This window comes from Lepidothrix coronata, unplaced genomic scaffold (genome assembly GCF_001604755.1).
Source record: "Lepidothrix coronata isolate B3197 unplaced genomic scaffold, Lepidothrix_coronata-1.0 Scaffold82, whole genome shotgun sequence".
NCBI lineage: Eukaryota > Metazoa > Chordata > Aves > Passeriformes > Pipridae > Lepidothrix > Lepidothrix coronata.
The window spans coordinates 211,873-235,567 of NW_016690262.1; the positions used below are offsets into that span (position 1 = coordinate 211,873).

General features: G+C 36.5%; 1 long non-coding RNA gene across 1 annotated transcript in view; it reads left to right on the forward strand.

Annotated features, from left to right (window-relative positions):
* LOC108499976 overlaps nucleotides 1-18,451 on the forward strand; it is a 29,623-nt gene extending 11,172 nt beyond the window's left edge. The window contains exons 2-4 of the long non-coding RNA XR_001875722.1: nucleotides 4,045-4,074; nucleotides 17,421-17,539; nucleotides 17,990-18,451. This is a non-coding gene — a long non-coding RNA (uncharacterized LOC108499976). The remainder of the gene's footprint in view (nucleotides 1-4,044; nucleotides 4,075-17,420; nucleotides 17,540-17,989) is intronic.
* Nucleotides 18,452-23,695: the final 5,244 nt, after the last annotated feature.

Consider the following 23,695-nt stretch of genomic DNA (forward strand, 5'->3'; position numbering starts at 1 on the left):
GAACTGGTAATGAGCATCAAAGTCACCATAAAAATTCTGATATTCCCCTACGTGAAGGATCAGTGATTCTGTGGCTTGCTCATTCCCAGTTTGGTAAGTTGTATAGTCCTCAGGATGTTAATTTCTGCTGCTGTGGGTCACATTCAGAGAGACACTGGCAGTGGAGCAGCTGGATGGCACCTGGATGTGGTAAGAGCTCACCTAGCAATGCCATGCCAGGTGACATCTGTATGTTCACCACAGGAAAAAAATGACCTCTCTACACAGTCTTGTCAGGAAACAAAAAGGATGAGGGTATCATTCACATGGAAGTAAAAAAAAAGGCTTCATAAAAAAAGAAGGCGTAGGAACTTCAGTCTTGCTTTCAAACCCTTTCTAAAGGAAGCAAAGAAATACTTTTAAGTAAAATAAATAATTAAAAAACCCTTTGTTATTTCTCAGTAACAAATACATCAATAACCTATAACTAAGTCAGGCTTAGTTGTCTTATACCTTCCAGCGTATAAAGAATATTAAAAATATTTGAGCTTCCAAAAGCCATGGGTCCCGAAAATCTTCTGTTTCACTCTGGAGCTGACAAGATTCAGAATTCTCATCAAGAAAATTGTATACGGTTATGTCTTACATAGGAGTTCCCTGAATTGTGAATTGCTTTTCCTGAAAATACTAATTATTGAAAATGTGTGATATGAGATGAGGATGGTCTTTGAGTAATCATTGCATAGATGTGATGGAAAGACATAAGGACATCCTGTATTCCTTACTTCAGCCTACCATTGCTGTGATTGTACCAGTAAATGGGTGTAGAAATAGCTTTTCTTGAACTTTGTCAGCTAAATGCAAATATGGCACAAAATCTTTTCTCCAAAGGGTTAGGTTCATATTTCTGTGAACTGCTTAACTCCAATTTCCTTGTTCAGAATTTCTTTGCTAGAAATAAAGTGGATTCCATCAACAAGCTGAGATATAAATCTTGAATGACTGAGGCCTTTGGGAACTGGTTGGAATAATAGATTGAATGTCATCTGTGTACGCAAAGTTGACAGAATCTGTCAATCTTCAGGAAAGCTTTGAGGTGTGTGTGTGTTTATATACCTGTGTGTCTAAGGTGACTGTGCTGGGACAGTCCTTAAGTGACAGCATATTTGGATCATTAATCTGACCCCTCATTCTATCAGATTTCAAGGCAATTGACGGAATGTTCCTTTTGAAAAGAGCTGGAGTAGTTTAAATATCTTGGGAGCCACTATTCCCATGCAGAAAGCATTTGCTTCCATAAAACAGTCATTTGGGTGTGCCTTCACGAACTGCAATGCCCAAATCTTCATTTTCTTTACACCTTTTTGACTTAATTTGACTGCACTGGTGCAGATAAGCACTTCTGACTTTCTATTTTGCCAGCTGAGTTTTGCGGGTTTTAACTTCCAGCTCAGACATGGTTATGCCCAGCTGTAAGTGATAGCACTGCTAGTCCCTCTTGTATGCCTGGGAAAAAGGTGTCTATCTGCATCCTGAGTAAATATGGCAATCAGAGATGTTGTGGCAGGGAACACCTACCTGATCAAAACACTCTGTTGCCTCCTTGCACACTTTAACTCCTTTTCTCTCTCTTTCATCCCTAGCTGTGCCATCTGACCTGAGCCAGCCAGCTTCCCTTATCCCTGATTTTCTGATGGCTTGTTGCCATTTGAATTCACCTAGTAGTGGATTATATTACGTTAGAGTGATGGATAGTTGTAGGTAGGTGAAAAGCATGTAGATATTTGTTACTGCTTTCATAGTTAGCATCCAAGGACAGGCTTCTGCAACCTTCCCTGGAGCCCCTGCAAGGGCTTCTCTGAGAACTGATGAAGGAGCTCCCTCCTTCCAAAGGAGAATATTTGCAGGGGAACTTCCTCATTCTCCAAATAAAAACAATTTTTTTTTTTAAAAAAAGCAAATAAATAGATTTTATATTATTAACTTTATCTTCTTCACCAGGTTTATTTTGAAGTAACATTTCTCTGTAATTCCACACCCTCAATATATTGTGGTTTATCACTCACAAGAGAATTACTTAATTCACTGCAGCTTTTAACATTGAATTTCTCACACAAAGGAGATGTCAAATGTATTGTCTTTTCTGTGTTATGTTATTTAGCTTTATGAATAAGTTGAAAGGTAGAATGATCATCTTTGGTACCCTAGAACAGAAGAAGAGCTCACAAAGAAAGATAGAAAAGTAGATAATTTTCAAATTTTTTTGCATTGCTAACAATTCATAATATATTAATGACAATCCTCAGATGCACCACTGTCCTTAAACTTCAGGCTTGCATGTACTTATAATTCCAGAGCACATCAAAGGAATATTAGAGTGCAGTTTAATATCTGAACATTAGCACAAGAACAGGAATCTTGTGGATTCTAGAGGAAAATCCTGATTCATTCACTACATCTCAGCTCAACAACTCATACTATCCCTCAGATACTGAAGAGTTTCCCACAGCTAGTAGACAGCAAACCCAGACAGAACTCCACATACATTGATCATTTATTTCATTGCAAAGTTAGCTTCTGTAGTTTAAATTGCATTGATTTGAACCAACCTGACAAAATTTGCAGTGAAGTAAACTATGGATTTTCACCTCTGCAGCTTCTAAGCTTGTCTGTAAAAAGAGGGCAGGTGGGAAAGAGTAACTCTTCTGGAATTAGTCTTTTTCTGTGAAATGGTTGGGTCTGAACTGTCCCATGGGAGTGTGTCAAGATCTTGCTCTCCCAGAGGATGAGTGAGCTCATGAGCCCTTACACTCAAGTGTCTGCTCCACAGAGAGCGTCCCTCATTTTAGACCTGCCTCCAAAAATCTGAGGCATATACTGGAACAGAAAGTGAACCAAAATGTTGTTGTATATAATTTCCAAAAAGGAGTATTTTTATGTTTAAATTTTCATTCTGAATGTACATTCTTAAAATTATTAAGAATTGTAAAGTTTTTGCAAGCATTTTGGGTGCAAGGAGCAAGTATCGTACTTAATTGCTTGGGTTTTGCTTTTAATTTAGCCCAGAAAATACATTACTGGTTGCTTTCTAACCACCTATTTTCAGTGTTCAGTATCTGACTTGCTAAAGACAAAGGCAAAAAGTCTTCATGAATTTGCTGAATGCCACCACCTTTTTAGGCTGTATGGAAACAATAAGATCTGTTAAGAAAAGGGTATTTTTGTACAACTTTTCAACCATCTTAAGAAATAGTGAAAGAAAATAATCAGCTTCTAAATTAGAGCAAATATTTGAAACAAGATTCATAACTTGGATTTCACTATTGCTCAGTTACACAAAGCACCTAAAAATTTAATACTAAGGATTAAAATTCTTAAAGGATTAAGTTAACAATATAAAGCATCTTACCTGAAGGATATCAAACATCTAAAAAAATTGCTAATAGGTAAATCAGAGAACTGGTTGTTCTCTAACCTAGTCTGTTGGTATTCTCAAAGGAGGCAATCATTATGTAATCATTTTCTTGAGGCAGACAGCATCATCAACCACTTTTTTATGAATTTTATGACATGCTAATTTCCCATCTGTCCCAAGTAATATAGTGGGGAATGAACTACACTTTAGTTCATTCACCATAGTTTAACAGCAAAATTGCAAGAACTAAATGTCTGTTCAGTCCTTCTGAAGGTTAGGTATAGATGAAACTGTTCATGTCGTTTGGATTGGATGGATCATTCTCTCTCAAACATATCTCTAGCATTTGTTATCTATTCCTGCATGTTGACAGTCATCAACAAAAAAGCACTTTCTTGTTCTGGAAATCCAGGCCCAGACGCTTACAGGATTTGTAATACTTATCCTTAGCAACTTCAGCAGGTGCAAACAGATGGCTGACATTTCTGTTAGGCCATAAAACGCAGAATACTACTGTCCTGCTATGCCTAACTGGAATCAATTAAGGATGAAGCAGGATATCAGGCTATGAATCACAAGTCATTTGTTTCCTGTAAATTGCATAGTTTGTTGGTTTTTTTTTTTAATGCTTCATTTCATGGAAGCCCCAGGGGTGGCAGGAAAAGCAGCAAAAGAGGGAGGTAAGTACATACATGAAGCAGTTTGAACTTAAATTGCAAAGTGAGCTTCCCTGAGAAGAAAAATCTCTGAGAACAAAGCTAGTTTGGGAGGCTTTTGCCATATACCACCTCTGACGTCATGTTTCTCCTCGTTTGACCTCCTGAACTCCTTTCTAAAATGTGCTGGATCTATTACTTATGCTGTGCTTATATTGCTAAACCAGGACCAAACCAAGTAATGATAACCTTTCTTGAATTATCTTTCTGAGCTTGATCCTTTCACTAAGAGTCTAAAAATAGTTGTATCAGGACAACTAATGCATGCAGAAATCTGCAGCAGAAGTAGCTTCAAGGGACATTTAAGAGCTTTTTAGTTAGCTTTGGGGACTCAGAGCCTAATATTTAGACAGAATGAAATTGCTGTAAACAGAGGCAACTGAGTGGAAAAAGGACAGAGGGCAGAAAAAACTTTGAATGTGAAATGAAAAATTAAAACAAAGAGGAAAAGATTATTAAGAATGAAAAAATACCTCTGTTTTTCTTCCTAGTTATGATTTTTATAGTGAAATGTAAGAGGAAGGTGTAAATACGATAATAGACATTTCATTTCACATCATGCTCCTGTTTTATGTCTTCAGTTTTCTCTGAGTCAATCACAGCCCTTTGCTAATTACTGCCACAACAGTGAATAAATGGCAAAGAGAAATAAGCAACATTTGTGTTAGGGTGAGTGTAGTGACATTATCTCAAAAGAATGAGTTGATGTGGCAATGTTTTAAATATGAGCTGGCAACTGCTAGTGAGCTTGCACTGCCTGTTTTTTAACCTTTAATTTGTGAGAATGCTGTGAATAAAGATTAACTTCCTTTACTTAATATTTATTTTTTCAGTGCCTTCAAATTGGAGCTGTCATCATTAATGTTTTGAAAAGTGGTTCAGTTTTCCAGGGCTTTCTGTAGGTTCCTGTTTGTCACATGATTCACTCTTCCAGTGTGAAAGAATGGAAGATCAATGGAGGCCTTTTTTCACATTACCTGAACAAGGAGGATTTCATAGTCTAGGAAATTCAGGATAAAACAAAAATTCACAGATGTTCATATTCAAAGACTATTGACATACCTTTCAGACAGCCGTGGGATACCTCAGGCTCTGACTTCTGTTAGTTAACCTCCAAAATATAAGTCAGGAGAAGAACACACTGAATAAAGAGGAAGTGATCAAATCCATAGAAGTTTGTGCTGAGCACAAGTGTTCAGATCTATATTTGCCAAACTTCCTGTAAAGCAAAGAAATTCTACTAAATGTTCTCACTTGCTTTCTCCACTCCCACCCTTCCTGTGCCTCAAACCACAGGATTTATGAAGCTTGGGAAGTGCATCTGTGATGTAAAAAACATAAGTTTAATGGGTGACCGAATTTTTGCAACCTAAAAGAGCAGCTCAGCCCCATAAATGTAACAGATCAGAGCTCTCTAGTTTTCTCAGTACCCCTTTAATAATCCTGTATTAACTCCAATTTGCCATTCACTGGTGTAGGGTATAGAAGCCTGATTTGCCACCCACCCACTTATTCATTGACATAAGTATTATAATTTTCAGGTTAATTGTTAAATGTCATTGTTTTTCCCTAACTGCCATGGCTACCCAAGAGAGGAATGTTTAAAAATTTTATATTCAAGAGGGAAAATGTTAAAAATGAGCAAAAAACCAGATTTGTTCGAAGAATCTTTTTGTTTTGAGACAAAGGGAAAAATCAGTTATTTGCACAAGCAAGGAATGTTTGCTTTCCCATGATTTCCTTACAAAATAAATAAAATATGACAAATAAAAGCAAGTCTGTATAAGCAACTTGTTGAAGTCAATATTCAGAGAGAAAAAAATCATGTTTTATGGTGTGTGTGAATTGATGTCAGTTAAAACCAAGGACTCTTTGCATATTCCCAAGTAGGAACACCACATATGGTCTCAGTATGTAGCTTCCATGCTGTTAAAAAAATAATCCAACTTTTTTCTATCATCTTTTTTTAGGATAAAATAGATAGTAAACTGTTGAAGTTACATTTGTCAAAGCTTAATTCGATGTTGGAAGTACACAATGAAAACATAAAATGAGTTGCAAAGAATACATATAGAGACTGATAGTCTGCCTCTCATGAATGCTTTTAAATATGTATTTCCATTTACTTTCTCCAAAGTTAGAAAAAGAATAAAAATAAAGCAATTAATTATTACTAGGTGGGCAGCTTCTGCAATGGAATTTGGAAGTAATTTTTGTGATGGAACTGGCAAGATATACACATGAGATGACAGGAAGACACTGGGGAGTTTTGAAGGAAAGTTATATAAACATGAAGTAAGGATAAAAGAGGGGAAAAGAAAATGAAGATAAAAAGAATTTAAATACAGAGGGCAGGGTAAACAGAAAGCAAATTTATTGCTGGGTACTCTATTACCAACGAAGGACCCAAATAATGTAATCAGAGTGAGTTCTCTTTTGTAAAACCAAAAGAAAATATCAATTTAAATTTGTCTCTGGCAGAGGAAACACGCTTGTGAGACAGAGGGTTTTCTCTGTCACTCATTTTTGAATAGCAGCATTCAAATAGATGGGAAATGTAATAGGACAAGGTGTCTTATTTGTGAGTTCCTCTAGAGAAGAGTCATATTCTGCAGAGAAAATGCTACTTTACATTCCCCTGGTGGAGGTAACATTTAACTTTCCAAAAAGAGACCACGGGATATTCACTGAAAGCATTCATAGAATGACCCTAAGCATGTACCTTTTTTGTATCTGTGCTTCTGCCTTTGGGGGTTTTGGTTTCTGTTGTTCATGTGCAATCTCAGTTTGCTTCTTTACTATGTTAAGGTTGATGGCATTGTTATACCACCTTCCTTGGGTATTTGCTGCACCTTTTAGTGGTAACACAGTGAATAGAAATATAATTCTGACAGTAATTAGCTGAGAATGTGTGCATCATTGGAGAGACAAGGGAATATGTTTCCCGAAAATTTGTCAATGAAAGTGATTTTTAAAGCTCTGTCATGACTACTGGATTTAAATACTGAAAAGGTAGCTGGGACATCTGAACATTTCAGAAAGTGAGAGAGCTGCTATTAAAAAAAAGGCTAGTTAGACTGGCTAAGAATCAGCCTGGTGGGTACAGCAGACTGGAGGGATTTCCTGAGGGGGGTCATTTCAACACTGACAGTGCATTCACTGTGCTCTAGAGGTATTGTCAGAGTCAGAAACCTCCTAAAGCAACTCTTTGCTACAAATAAGTACATAATAAGCTACTGTCCATGAGATGTGTTCAAATTGTGACAAAAGCCACAGTGATGTGATATTTATATTCTATTTTCACAAGAGAGAGTGAAGATATTTATGAATGATTACTAAGTCGAATACTCATAAAAGTTCTCACAAAAGGCTTCTAATTTCTCAAGACTTGCCACAAAGTAGGGATGGATATAATCAAGAAATTAAAGAATGCCACATCCCTCCAGAGTGAGAGAAAGGTAGTAAGCTGAAAACTGAATTGGGCTGTCCATGGGGTGCACACTACCTGTCTCTCTTGAAAGTGGAAGTGGCTCTCAAGGGCATCCTGGTTCTTTGGGAGTCAGCTTGACTACGTGCTGGACACTTATCCAAGTGCTACTTTGATTGAGATTACTAAATGCTTGAGACTTGTAGTCTCAAACATGAAGTTGCAGAAACTGTGACATAAATCTAGTGAAAGAACAATAAATTTCTGATGTGAATCACAGATTTAAATTCTACCAATACTGTAGGAAAAAAGGATATTTAAATGGTACTTGGGAGATAGAAAACTCTCAGGTGTCTGCAAATGTGTTAGGGAGAAAGAAGAGAGCTAAAGAGGAGGGAAAAGATCGTTCTGGATATTGGTGATGATTGAAGGAAAGAAAGGAAAGAAAGCAAGACTGAAGGCTAAATCAAAGAGAGATTAACAATCCAAAACTTAACTAGCCACAGATGAGTACAGCAGATCGGGTGAATAGAGGAGAAATTAGAAGACAACAACAGAGACTGAAAAAAAGTGTTTGATGTCAGTGACAGCAAAAAAAAGGCTGAGATCCTGATGTGCAGAAAAGCGAGTGCCAGAGAGATGAAAGAATGCGGTGAAGCACATGAAAATAATAACCTGTTAAAAGGCATTTGTTCGAAATGTAAAAGAGAACTATCTCCAGTAAAACTCAACCATCTTCACTCAAAATTAAAAGCTGAAAGCACTGAAAATCAGCAAGTCCAAGTAATGTACTAGTAATATTTCCTAAGTGAGTGGAGAGGTTGTTTCTGACTCCATTGAAATTTGACAATGGACACTTGATTTTTGTGTACAGTCCACAAAAAGAATTCTTTTACTTGACATGTTCAGCTGAATAGATCTATGATTTTTCCTCTTTTAGGAAAACTTATTGTATTGCACAGTATAAAATTATACAAAAAATAAAAATTAAGACAAGAATATATGTAACAAAATACAAAAACATGAGTAAGAATTCAAGGTAGTGTATATTCAGTTTAGCTTTCATCACACTAGTGAAAAAGACAGGGAGAAGAATAATGTTAGATGTGGGAAAGGAGACATGAACAGGTTGAAACCAGACAGCTAGATCGACCATAAGCAATTCATAGCTGTATGAGCTACCTTAGATAGGATAAAACAACCTTAATTAAAAGTAACTACATTTACTTTGGATTTATAGCTAGTAAATTAGTAATATATGCTAATATGCTAATATGTGTGCTAATATATACTAATATGCTACCATTCAAATAGCAGCTCATTCACCTTGCTATCTTCAGCTAAATGTCATCCTTTGCTTTAATACATTCTTGTCACATATTACTGTATCAGACACTGCAATAATACCCAAATGTTTGGTAGATTCTGTATTCTATCAATGCAGAATTTCTGTGTTCTTACATGTTTCTGTTTGGGGTTTTTTTGCCTTTTCCTGTACAATGATAACTTCATGATAAATTCACTCTACATTCATGTGCAATGATAAATTCATTTTCAATCTACTCTGATGCTTTCCATTTTTTAAATAGACATTAGGCTTACAGGCTGTTATTCCCAGCATCTTTAGGTCCCTTTCTGAACATCAGCAGTACTGCTGAGATTCTTCAGTGGCAGGGTAGATTTGTTTTGAGATACTCATCACTGGACCTGCAGTCCTACGCACCAGTTCTCTCAGAATTGCTGGCTTGAGATTTTCCTGTTCCTTTACCTCAGTACATTCAACTACTTACCTTATTATTCTTTTTATCACGGTAATTTTCATTTCCATAACTTTGTTCCCACTGTCTCTCGTGCTCTCGTCCCTAGCTCAGTTGCACACACTGAAAACTGAAGCAAAATATTCATTCATTTCAAGAGTACACAAACCTCTCTGCACAGATCCTGACAGTGGAAGGTCCAGTGTTATATGTTATCCCTCTTTGCCTCGTACAGTCTTTCACAACATTAGCTTCCAATAAATTCTCCACCATCACTTTGTGCTTTAATTTTTCTATTCAGGCACACAGTTCAGTACTCCACTTTGTTGGAACTCATCTTCCAACATGTCTCTGGTACTCTAACTCTGTTACTTGCAGCCTGACGCATTTCACTGTTAATTCTGTTTCATCATTTTGCTCCCTAGGTACCTGTGACTTATATAAAAACTTTACTAACTTGTTTATATTAAGGCAGTTTTTCTCTCTCTGTTTCATTAATATGTTTTCTAGCTTTCAGTGATGACATACGTGCCATTTTCTATGGCAAAGGAAAATAACAGGAATTTGGGGGACACACACATAGCTTTGCTAGTCAGTTTGGGTTAATCTTTTGTCAGTGTCAACAGCCTCCAGTTTCTCTAGCTCAGTTATGTGGAAGTTGAATCCACATGATTTCTGCTGTCAACTCTTTGGAGCAGGTGATTTGATTTCCCGTATGATTTCTGCTAAGATGTTTTTAACAGATTTTTTTTCCCTTCAGCATAAGAAGAATTATCTACTGGTTTCTGTTAATGCTCATTTTCAAATTATGGACTGCATTTTGATTCAATCTGTGCCAAACTATGTTTATTTGATATGAAATAATATTTTGCACTTTGGTAGTATCTTCTGCTTGAGCAAGTTAACTTGCTTTACAAATATTAATTAAGCTTCCCAAAGCCCTTTATGATTGAAAAAATGTAAATTATTTAAGGTAGCACATGGGTTAAAGCAGACAGATAGAGAAGCCACAGAAGAGCTGCCTCTAAAACTCAGTTCTCTGATTTAGCTGCAAGAAGTTATTTGCTCTCTGGTTTAACTTGGCATAGCTGGGTTAATGTCCCTCAGTCCACACCACTGTCAGTGCTTGGGTTATCAGCTGAGGGGAATTTCATATTAAAGGATTTATGTGTAAATTATTTCTGTAGGGTTTGTTAAGCTTTCTCTTAAGATCAGATTTATTCATTATCCATATCTGAGTGCTCCTGTCTTTATTAGATGGTTTTGTCCTCGCTCCTAGGAAACAGTACCAGAACCTGGAGGTTTCCAAGGTCTCTGGATGTACAGATTTGAGCTGTAAATGCATAAAGGAAAAATCTTCACCTCAGAGTTATAATCTAGAAACCATTCTTAAAAAAAAAAAAAAAGATGTTAGAGGAAATTATAAAATTTGGATAACCCACACATGGAATTCTGCAAATGATTCAAATGAGCAAACTGTCTGCTGCATGTAACAGTTTTCTCCTCCCTTTCCACATACAAGGCTCTGCTCCTCTGAACTGGCAGATAAAAAACCAAGCAAACCTTTGTGAATCCATAGCCCTGTTCTTGAGCATCTTCTCATGATGAAAAGCTTTTACTTCTTGAATGCTTAATTATCCAGTTGAAAGTCTGTATAAGCCAAAATAATAGATTTCAGATATTCATGGCAGTTGAGTGTTTGTGTTTTTCTTTACATTGATTTTTTTTCATGTAAAAGTGATAAAGTCAATATAGTAAAAATATACCTGTGATGACATATCCTGGAATGAAAAACAAAACCAAGTTAAGAGCAAAATAAAAATCTTATCATGCTGATGGAACTGTACACCAGGTAAAGCACATTAATGTACTTTGAAGATTATGCTAGGACTCAGAATATGCTTTCCCTCTGAGAATAAGAGGGGGAAATGTCAGTCATGTAATTTTTTCAAAAATATATGTAAAGGATTTTGGTCTATGAAAAATTTAGATGAGAGCACCTAGTGAGCTTTATTACCTTCAGATTTATGCAGATGGTGAGTGGGTTTATTTCAGAGTGAAGACTTATATGCCAAAAATTCTCATACATCCTGGTTTTGGCACTTAGTTGCTTTTTTAGGATATGGCTCTTATGGCAGTAATATAAAAGTCTTGCTCATGTTGCATCTCAAACTACTGCACCGGGCTTTTACCTCTTTTCTGCTTTGTACATAATGTGAGCAATTTCACTCATTCAGTGGTATTTTGATGTGCTTTCCTGTTTCTGGATATTTACCTTCCACCATTTGTGGTCTCAATTAATACCACTGTTTGTGCTCTTAATGAATTTAGATCAAATTTTTTGAAGTGAGGTGCTGCTCACCATGAGTAGGAGCATCACAAAATGGTTCATATGGTGCATAAGTCATCAGAATATTTTGAAAAATCAAGAAAGTAGCTCCACGGTTATGCAAAAAAAAAAAAAAAACCTGCATAGAAATGTTTTGCATCTCTGAATTGTTTTTCTTACTAAGGAGTCACCTTTTGCCTATTTATGAATTTTTGTTTTGCTCTCAGGCATTTATTTTTCTCTCTTCTAGTCCAGTTGTTTGGGAAATAATTTCACAAAGGTTTTCTGCAGAAGAATAATTAGTAAGAAATGCATTAAGAGATTACATATGGAATATACACAGACATTTTCGACCCATGTTTAAGTTTTTTGTGTCTCTCAGATCGTGTCACCTACATCCGATTAAGGAGGTTTATTTGTCTCACATCTTGTGTCCCCTACTATACTGACTTCACTGTGTAGTTAGGGGGTGATCTACTCTGCTGATAATCAGTGGAGGAAGAAGGCTGCATACTGAGAATTAGTTTCCTCTTCAGATTTGTCATTTAGCAGAAGATGGATTTATTATCGACAGCCTTTTGGTAACACTAGAATAGAAAAATAGATGTCTATGCTTCATTGCTTTGTCTTTAATACCTCTTCAGAATCTCTGTAATGTATTCCAATATTATATATACTTGGTGGTATATTTCTTTAAACATCTATTTACTGGCATTTTTGACCTCAGTACTTCCATTTTATGGTTGTTGCTATATAGATACAGAAGAGATTTGTCCTTTCGGTTTGTGGATGGAATTGGTGCTGATCACCCAGAAGTCCGTAGCATCAATAATACAGTCACACCCCCATAAAGCACAGTATTGTTTTCTTCAGAGTGTCATAATTTGGATACATTTAGATAATAATGTATTTAGTCATCTTGAAGTATAAAAATAATAAATACTGTGAAATCTTAAGATGAGAGTCTGTGAACCTGAAAATAAAAAGAGAGGCTTTGTTTTACATATGGTATATTTCTGTTGTTTGGATGGTTTTCCAGATAACCATCTGTAACAGAGAAAAGATGGCAAGCAAACTGATTTCTCATATTTGGTTGCCAAGATTCATTAATATCTGCTTAGTATGGCACGTTGCCTAATCAGAGGCTGGTTGGACTCTCCATCACAGGTTTCAAATAATGTGTTAAGAGCCTGCCTTTGGGCAGGCCCTTTGGCATCAATCTAACAAATTTCTGCACATATGATTAAACTTTGTGTAGAACTGTACCTGCTAAAAAGAAAGAAAGAAAAATTAAAACAAGGAAGCAGGTGAGGAAAAGGGAAAGGACTAACAAGACAATGTAAGCGAACACAAAGCCAGTTCTGACTGCCAGCAAAAGCATAGTGCCTCCAGTCAGGAGAAATCTAGGGAGATTATTTGGGCTAGAATACAAAAGTGTGGGTAACAGGTGATAATAAACAATAGCACCAGGAGACACCCAAATCAATCACCTGAAATTAGGGCACATGTTACCCAGTAAACTTAGTAAGTGAATAAGGTACTCTAGATGCTTGATCCAAACTCTGCTAAAGTCGGTGTCAAGTTTCCCCAGTAATTTCAGGAGACTTCATGTTCCCTAGTACCTTCTACACAGAAAGAATCTATCTATGTATAGTTGTATCTAAGAAGAACAAACTCTCAACAGCATCAGTAAAATTCAAGGGATCTAGCAAAGACCAAAAATATAAATAATAGCAAAGATCTAATATAAAATTAAGTCTTATTAACTTTATCAAGCTACTTTATTGACTTTATTAACCAAATAAATATACTGATCTGTACATAATTGTATATAATTATACTTGTATAATGCTTTCTTCATTTTTTTACTTAGATTGTGGCCCATTTTAATAAATCTCCTCTCCAGTTGTCTGTTTGTAGAGATCTCCTTGATCTTCTTAAGGAGATTAATCAACTGAAATTGGTATGGCCTCTGTGAGAGATATTTGATAATAATTACTATTTCTGTAGTTATTTTTGCCTCATATAATAGTATGTAATTCCTGTTACATACTAATAAAGAGTGCTATATTAGCACTATTTTGATATTATCATGGGAAAATAATTATGTGCATCCTTTCAATTAAGGTGATTATTTTGTTTTGCTGGGGGGGAGCATTTCAGCAGAAAATACAAAATGAAGGCTGGATGGGAAAAAAGACTGGAAATTCTCAACTCTGCATTCTGAAGATGTAAAATCCAAATGGAAAACATGCTATAGTTTGAAAGACTTTCTACAATGTTTACGATGTCTTATTTTCTTTTAGTTTATCCCAAACAGCCTTCAGAACTCATGCAAAAAGTCACATATTTTCATTTAAGGGACTGATTCCTTATAATTGTGCTGCAACAATTCCTATATTGCTTTTCCAACAATTTCACCCCTGACTTGTGCAAGAATCAGAATTGATAATATACAATGGATTATCAAAGAGGTAAAGAGGCAGTGAGGCATCTCAGCTTTCAGGGATGGCTTTATGCTTTCAGAAAAACCTAAGCTTTTTATCATCCTTGGGATCTCACAACAGCACTAATAACAACAACAAAGCAACAAAAACTCTAACCTGACCAACCACATAAGGGCAGTTTTTTCCTTCTTAGTGGCTTGAAAGCACCACCTTTGACACCTTTTGTCACCTTTTGACATCACTGAAGCAATTAAAAATTGCCATCTGTCAATATTTGATGGTTTACTCCTTTTGATCACTCCTCAAGTGCGGATGATTGTCTCTGACCTTCAACATCCATTCCTTTCATATCCATTCCAGTGCTTAAGAACACTCCTGTACTTAGCCTGTCCTAACACTTAAAACTATACTTCGCTTGTAGTAAACAATGATGAAAAATCACTAAAGCAATCCTTTTGTTCACTGCAGTGACATTTCCTCTAATTAAATTTTCATCTCTGAAGGTATTTGGGCCTCTCTAGTCCATCTGGGATATGTTTGCCCTGAGCATTGCCTCAGGCCAAATGTATTTTTGTTGATACGCTGAACAGCATGCTGTCCTCAGCGACTGTGGGTATTCCCCACTGGTGGTTTATTTAGAAGATTATTTTACCAGTTCCAAAGTACTTTTTCTGAAGTCTTTTTTTTTTCTTTTTTTTTTTTTTTCTGAAGAGAAGCGAGCGCTGAGTGCCCCCCTGATGCCCTCTCCTCTGTAAATCCCTGTGATGTTGTGTTTATTTCAAGGCATCTTTTCAACAGGCTGTACGTTGTCATAGGATGTGACAGAGGGGACCGCGCTTCCACAGAGGTCAAGAGCCACTTGAGGGACTTTCTCTTCATAATATTTTTGTGTGGTTTGAGCATCAGCCTCATTAAACTGATTAGGGTGACCGATTTAGGAAGGGAATTCTGTCTTGTGATACAAAGAACAATAGAATTTTACGTGAGGCTTTGCAAGTATCATTTTATTACTCCATGGTAGGACAAGCCTGGCAGTAAAAACTGCTTTGCATCTTTTTTTAAAACTCCTATGTCACCTCTCCCACCATGTGTCTCAGCAGCCAAATTGCAAAGGGTCATTTTTGCACACATGCTGAAGCTACTACAGCAAAAGATGGAGTTTATTGACTTTAAAACGGAAAGGCGTGGATCACTGCAAAATGTAATGGAAGTTTTCTCATTTCCAGTTGGATAATAGAGGCCAATGGGATAAGTGTTTCCATATTGGTTGTGCATCATAGATGCCTTTCTAATTCTTTTGAGATAATAGAGTCTCATCCTAAATAGAAGACTGCATGAGTTCTTTTAGTGTAATTGTTGATTTGACTGTACTACAGCTCTGATATAATTTAGGAATATCATATTTCAGTAAAAGTTGAGGTTTCATTTTCAAGGGAATCTGATTATTCAGTAATTAACATTCCAAAACAATTTTATCATACTGTCAGACCTGGGCAAAGGTAGCAGCCTTCATTACCAGAAACTATCACTTTGCAAATTACTTCTCAAACTTTTTAAAAACCTAGACAGTCTCTTTTTCTTTTTCCTCAAACTTTTACACTGAAATAAATGCAAGGGCAACTTACTGCAAGAAAGGAAAGGACATGGAGAAAATAGGAACAAGCCACCTGTGGATTATTGACATTTCTGTGGTTAAAATTCAATAATTCTAAATAAAATCATGCTGTTTGGAAAGCAAAATTATGGCTTTCAAAGTTGCATAGTTTGACTTTTCCTTGCTTTTTACGTCAAAACCAGTAACTCGCAAGGAGTTGCTTTATTTACAAGGTTAAAAATATTGGGATATCACAATGGCAGTAATAAGTCATTTAATAGACAGTGAATGGCTTGCTTGTCCCGGTTGGATTGCATCTGTTTTACGAGGTGTATTGTAATTTCCACTTCTGCAAACAGAGTGAGAAAATGGGATATAGAAGTGTCAAATTGGAACAATGATGGTGTTTTATGTCGATTTTGCACAGATGCAAATGAAACAAAGAAAAAAACAAGGATAGTAGATAGTGGAATCTGAATTATTCTGATTTCACCCTTTGCTTTTGGGCTACAAAGCTCAATTCTCTATGAAAACTGTGTAAATGCAGAATTTCTCTTAGGATATCATACTCTGGATTGACCTCAAAATGAAATAAAAATCTGGCAATGGTAGGCAGCCCCCTTGACTGACCAGACTTATGCCAAAAAGCTTAAAGAGCTTGGGATATTTGGCATGGAAGAAAAAACCTTACTTGTAAGGGAATGCTATGAAATTATTGCAATGACTGCTTTGGTAGCTTTGGATAAATACTCTTAAGGGTTCAAATACCATCTCAGTAAGTTCTGAGAAGCTCTATGTTATCTATTAGGCTTTTCTAAAACTTTACATAAATCTCTGATTGTACTTTCTATCTCTGAAATGCTCAGTTATGCAAGGGGTGGTGAAATGACATTGTAGAATATGTACAGCTATTTATTGGTCCTGGAACTTTTTCCTTTTGAGAGTTTTGTATAGCTCAAGGTACTCCTACTAAACAAGAAAAAGCCATTTTTATTAGTGCATTTGCTCATTTTCTTCTTAAAATTGCATTACTATGTATAGACTTTAATTCCATACTTGGTAACTAATGTTTTACCCATCCTACATGACATAACTAACTCATGAATGACAAATCTGAAGGAAAGTGGGTCTGAAGCCCTTTTTTCCTTCCTTTTTGAACCTGAAAAGGACAAAGTTTTTCTTCTGCATATATGGAAATGGACACAGCACAACTCCAGCATTAGGCAGAAAAGGAACAGCTGCAAGAGCAATATAAACCCAGGCTGCATTATGAACTTATTTGAACTTTAAAGAATAGCTGTAGCTGTATCTCACAAGTAAAAACTATCTGTCAGCACTGTTAAGTTTAATATTTTATCTGGGGAGTTCAACCTACCTTTTAGGTATCAAGGGAGCTGTCTGTACTGACAACAAGAACCCTCCAGTTCCCTAACCAGAGCCCAAGCTCCTGTCTCTTTGCTTATAAGTAAATTCACTGTGAAAAAGAAAAAAAAAAAAAGAGTTCTTAATAGTTCTTAATGCCTTTCTAGTAGTAATTTTTTAAGCCATGTAATTTCATCTTGAGGCAAAAATATTTGCTCAGAAAAAAAATGTCAAAATATTTGTTCAGAAAAAAAATAATGTCAAACCTGAACACTTGCATAAAAAGCAAAGATAAAGTATTTTATGACTGTTTTAAGCTAAATGTTCCATTCAGGTAACTTCACCACCTCTTATAAAGGACTCTCCTAGTAATGTTGCCAATTTGATTTTTTAGGAAAGCGTTGAGGAAATCCAAGCACCTGAGGAATGTACGTAAGAAGATACCTTATCCTTCTGGAAACTTGTTAAAAAGGACTAAGAGAAGGCCTTTTTTACCGACTTAGCGCAGCCCAGGTAGGAATGCACCTGGCACTGGATGCAGACGACAGCTGTCTCACCAGCATCCATAATCTGTACTGGTGGCTTCCTGGCTGTACCTGTGTGCCCTGAATGCAAAAAGCATCTGTTTCACATTTATTCATTTACTCAGATGGCATTATCTACATTACTTGCTACCTTTGGACACAAGACTCTCATTTATAATTCATAGTACACAGATGCTTACAGAGAGTAGAAGCTTTGGCTACATTACCTGTCACTCTTAGTATATTTTGTATTCATGGTGGGTAAATATACAAGTATAAAGCTGCCATATTGTGTATGACTATCTATAATGCATTAGCAAACAGTTGTTTGATCATTTATACTGTCATTCTTTGTGGTTGAAATGATGTTAGAATGAAAAATGAAACAAACTGTGGGTTCACTTTCCCTAATTTTCTTTTTCTCTCTCTTTCTGTGCAGTGCCGGTACTTTCCAAGTTTTTTGGAAAATGAAGGTGATTTTGTCTCATTTTGTTCCTCTTGCTCTTCTCTTTTTATGATTATCATTCAGGACTCGGTCAGCTATTCAATAAGTTCACCAGTGCAGCTGGCTTCAGAAGAAGATGTTTCCTATTCTTTGCGTTCATAGGCTCATAAATCCAGCCTGCTGAGAATATTAAAAGGAGAAAAATACTCAGGCAGGAATAAAGCATATCAGAAAGAGAGACTGAATGTAACTGGGGAAACATTTACTCAAATTACATATTAAGCAATTTGCTCTTTAATACTGAAGGAATATATAGAGAAAATATATTAACTGTACTTACCAAGAGCCCTCTGAATCCATCAAATGCTGTTAAAACCAGACATTTTTGAACAAGAAGAACATTCTGTATACCATGTATTGTTTTCAAAAGTTATTTTTAGTGCAGTAAATATTAAAGAATGTCATTGTCCCTTGCATGAGCTCTCACTCATTTTTCAGAAGCTTTGCCAGAGATGCTTGACTTAAGAACCCATTAAAATGAAAATGTACTCAGGAACCTTGCAGGAACAGTGCTTGAAGACATGGGTGCCAAGCATGCTTGGCAGCCTGGAAAGCTTACAGAGCTCTCTGAACAGGAATGCCATCACATTAAAGAATTAGCATAGCCCCAGGCACCAGTCTTTTTTTTTTTTTTCCACTAGATGTGAATGACATTTTGTATCTGAGGCAGTGTTTAAAATATTCCTTACTCGCACATAAGTTTTTTATGACTACATTAAAAAGCAAAAGGTTGGTTTGTTCCTGTTGACATTTGTTCCTATTCCTCTCTCTCACTGGGCACTACATCTCAAATAAAGCTTTGATGTTCATCTCGCCTTCCACAGCTTTCTCACTCTCTCCAAATATTACTACTGCCTCCTGCTCAGACTTCTTCTGCTAGGCAGAATCTGTTCTGTCATTCTTCCTAAAGTCTACCAGATGCCACAAATTCAGTAAACTCCCACAAAAATCCCTGAAAGTCTTTTACCTTCTCAGTAGTGCCTCCAGGTTCACTCTTTGAAAATGCAGATAAAATATATTAATAAATACAGAAAGAATCTGAATATCAGTATTGAGGAGCCTAAAATGAACTTCTCTTTTCACTGACTCTAGTCTATGAGAATTGAAGTTGAGGAAAATTGGAGAAATAATCACTCAGCAGCCTCATCAATCAAACCAGCAGCTTAGGCTGCTAATTATTCCCTGGTGCAGATACCTGAGAATTGAGAATTACAAATATGTGGCTATTCTGACCACTCACCAAGGAAACTCAGGTTATTGATTCCACTACGTGAAAATAATCCACCTAACTCTCAGTTTCTTTCTCTTGGGAAATCTTCTTGCATAAGGTTCTCTGACAAAGAACATTTAACCAAAAAATACAGTTGCTGACGGCTAAGCTTCATATTATCCTAATGGACTCCATTTTGCCAATTGCTTTCTGTACAGAAAAATAAAACAAAAATAAAACTTGTCTTTTCTCCCCATTAGTCAAATTCTTTGTGTAGAAGCAGCTCATACCTTTGTTCATTAGGCTGCACACAACCTGAAAGGCTGGGTCGGGAGGCTGCAGTTGTTTCTGGTTTCCTACATCCACGTGATACTATTTGAAATTGCTCCATCCATCAGGCTGCTGCAGATTGCTCTTTCAGTCTGTATTAATCACAGTGGACTAATCTCACTGTACTGATGGTGTTTACATGGGACAAGAACAGTCATGACCTGAGGTTGGTGGCTTGTTTCTCAATGAAAATCAGAACAAGTAGTGCCTGAACTCTCCAGTGTCTGGGGATGGTTACTCTAAAGTGTTTTACAGAGACATGCCACAGGAAGAAGAAGGTATCCTGTTTCCATGTAAGAGCTTCCAACAATTTGTCCCTGACAAATTCCAGATATAGATTTCCATTTTAGAGACTGTGAACAGCTAAGAACAGAGAGAGTGAATTAGGTCAAAGAGCTGCTAAGCCATTTTGAAGTGAGACCTGAAAAAGCATGATATTTAGCCTAGCTTGGTAATTTCATGTAGGAGTCAAATACTATCTCTATGACTTCCCACCCACAATTCAAAATTTTGTTTAATTTCTATGTTATACTTCAGGAAGTACTGCCAATTTTTTACCAAACTGTGTTCCAATTTTCAGCAACTGCATTCTAGATTTCTGGAGCTTATTGCTAAGTGACTTTGGAAAGTTTGTATCAATGTTATTAGCGTTATTTATCTTTTAAAGCATGACTTCACTGCTAGTCCCTAAAAATGTCTGTGCTAGAGGTATTTTTTACCCTTGATTGCAATGGACGCCTGTTGAAAACTCTGAATCTGGTAACAAAACTTTCATGGCACAGAGCCTGAGAATCCTCAAACATCACCGCAGTCTTCAGCTTAAATCCATAAACACTCAGTATAGACAGTAACAACAGATTTTCACACATTCATAAAAAAGCACAGTGCACAATTTTGATATTTTTTTTAGAAAAGCCCTCATTGCCTCACTGTTCTAAGGCCACTTTGGTACAAGGATTTGTTATCTTGGCTGACAACTTCACTGAAGCCTATAAGAATCTCCTTTTTTTGCTCTAACAGGCAAATTCCCTGTTTTCTGAGAATCCTTTCTAGGAAGGCAGTGCTGAATGTGTATCAGACTTGAAAAGAAAGCCTATCTATGCTGCCATTTTCGCTTTTTATTTTTCTAATTTGGAACTCAGCTCACATCCAGCCCGAAGAAGCAATTCTGCGTGTGGAAAATGCTGCAGCTGGTTTCCTCCAGTGCTTCCCGTATTCATAGCGAGGGAGGCAGTGGTGGGCTTACACAAGATTGGCTTAAATGGGAAATCAATACTGGTTCCTCAGTTCCTACAAAAGAGCTGAACTGGGCTGGATTGGCTCCAAGCAGAAAAAAAGGAGTTAAGTGGAAAAAACTGGCTGCCAGTGGGATAGGTACTCTGCTGCATACGAGGCTGTTTGGGTCTCTGCCACTGAACCCATCACAAGAAGTCTGAGATAACCTGGCTTACCTCCTACCATCTGGTTTTCAATGAATGATAAATACTGGAAAAATAAAAGTTGGAGGCTTTTTTTCCCTAGGCATATATTAGCTTATAAATACATAAATGTTTCTGTTCAGCATCAGTAGAATTTGTACCTTATACTGTACTAACCAGTTACAAAAGGGGTTGAAAACTTGTTCTGCAGATGAAAAGTGAAATCATTGGTGTGATTCCTTGTTCTACAGCTAAGGAGAAACATGTGATCTAATTAGCAATTCCATCAGACGTTGCTCAGTGATTGGAACTTAGTTTCGCAGGGTCTCACTTGACAAGACTTTCCATTTAATCTCTTGTATTTAAATTTTCTATGAAATAAATCTCAATAAAATTCACATTTCCAAAATCTCTGCCTGTGTGCCATTTTATTTAATTGAACTTAAAAGAAAAACCAACAGTGATAGTGAAAACACTGTAATAACTTAATTGTGTTTTGCTGGATGGTCAGTCCATCAGTTTGTTTATTCTTTAACCTCTGCTAGTGCTGTGCTGAATTCAGAGACATAGGTTATGAACTGCCATTTCTGTCATTATTTAACAACACAACAAAAATGGGAGAAGGATGTTTTTACTGAAAATCCTTCCTGCATTGAAGTCAGATTCCTGGGGAACCTGCTGTTCCCCAAATAGTCCCACAGCCAGAGAAGCAAAGGGTGAATTTTACAGGGGAAACAGAGAAGGTACAAAAATTTCTTTTTATTTCGAAACCCATCACCAAGAATGAGTACTTTTGCGCTGGGTAAGTAACACAGGATATCTCGTCACATGTAATAAATACTGCCTTCCTCAAGTAACTAATAAGTGGGTTTAGATCTGTACTAAGCCTTCTTTTTTCTTAATGTCCACCACTACTAGAGAGCGAAGTCATGCCGTGATAAATCCAACAGGTGTAGTAATGACTGTGCAGACTTTCTTTCCTCTTCGATGGCTGATAATAAAACTCTGTGTTCTGTAATCACAAAGTTGTTTTTTTTTTCAAATTGTAGTGTGTCACCTACATAATGTGTCCTTTGAAATATGTTTTTATTCTACCACAATGATAATTGAAGATCATGGGAAGTTTTTTCTCCCCTCTGCCTTCAGGATCCTGTCCACTCTTTGTCAGCCAAGCATTTTCCTCTTTACTTTCTTGTTACATTCTACCTCAAAAGCACTGAACAGTGATACCCAGTATTTTTTTGGTCCTGGTGCCTGGTTTCACTTATTGTTCTGAATCAGTAGCTATTGTTACTTCGAGCCACTTCAGCTATTCCTGCATTTCTTCACGTTTTTTTAGTGGTTTGAAGAGATGCTTGAAAGATTACTATAAAGTGAAGTCTCAAGGCTTCATGTGATCCAGTTTCTAGTAAGTGAATCTTTAAGAACTTCACAACTGCATGTGTTTGCCAGAGCTCTTAGTATAATCATGTGACTTTCCATTTTGCATATTTGGCAAATTTTTGCATTGATTATTACAAAGATAAGTATAGAGAGGAAATTTGGTTAGTTTTGTACATGTACCCAAGCCTGCTCCCAGTTGCCATCTGCAGATCATTTACTCCTGTGTTGCTGCACCTGGCTCTATGTAGATTGAAAGGATCTCAGACTCCATCAAAATTCATCTGTTTTAGAAATAGTTGTTGAAAGCAAGGTCTTAGTTGAGATCTTCAGGTTCTAGTTTGCTAGTTTGCTATAATGTTTTAACAATGTAACCCTTTTGCTGGCATGTCTAAAGATTTCATTTTTATTTAAAAGTATCAGGAAATTAGTATCAATGAAATCTCTAAAAATAAAAAGTCTCAGATAATATTAAGCTAAACCTAATGGACACTGGCTGGTGTGCAAGAGGAATTATGTTACACAGGCTTCTATCTGAAACTCATTTGCTTTCCATTCTAGTCCAGATCCGTGGCTGCCTACTTAGAGGACTGAGGTATGTTTCTGATTCCCTAACTTTCTTTATCTCCTTTACATCTAGCCTGAAGGAGCCAAATGTTTACTTCACCAGAAACTTCCCACACTTGAAAGCTTGCTTGTTTGCTTCCTTTCTTTCTTTCTAGATTTTCTTTGTGAACCCAAAGCTTCTTGAGTGTGTAGCAAAAGAAATCAGATTATCCTTAATTCTGAGAATCAAAGGCTTCCCTGGCTCACGGCTGACAAAGCAGCTGGGCTTCCTCAGTGTTTTGCCTCACAAAGAAATTTAAGGGGATTTATTTTCAAGGAGGAGTAAAGCAAAATGAAGCAAATATACCTGGAAGTACAGAAGTAGGTTTGCATTTTGGGAAGAGCAGACAAGTCTTGTCTGCTAAGGACAAGAACAGAGACATGATCTGAAATGTCCTTAGCACAAACTTTACCACATTTCAGGGTAAAGGTCAGGAAACACTCTGCTCAGTTATACTAATTTCACAAGTACATGCACACACCTTAAATCTCTAGCATTTCAATGACTGAAAAAGCAAGAAGGGACATAAACAGAAAAAAAAATTGAGTAAATCTGAATATAAATAAAAATTTTGAAAAGACCACGAAGTATTTTTATATTTTAGGCAGCAGAATACATTTAGTCATCAAAGAGAATAAGAAAAGGTGAAGAAAAAAACCCCACACTAAATAAAAAATATTCCTAGAATAAAAAGA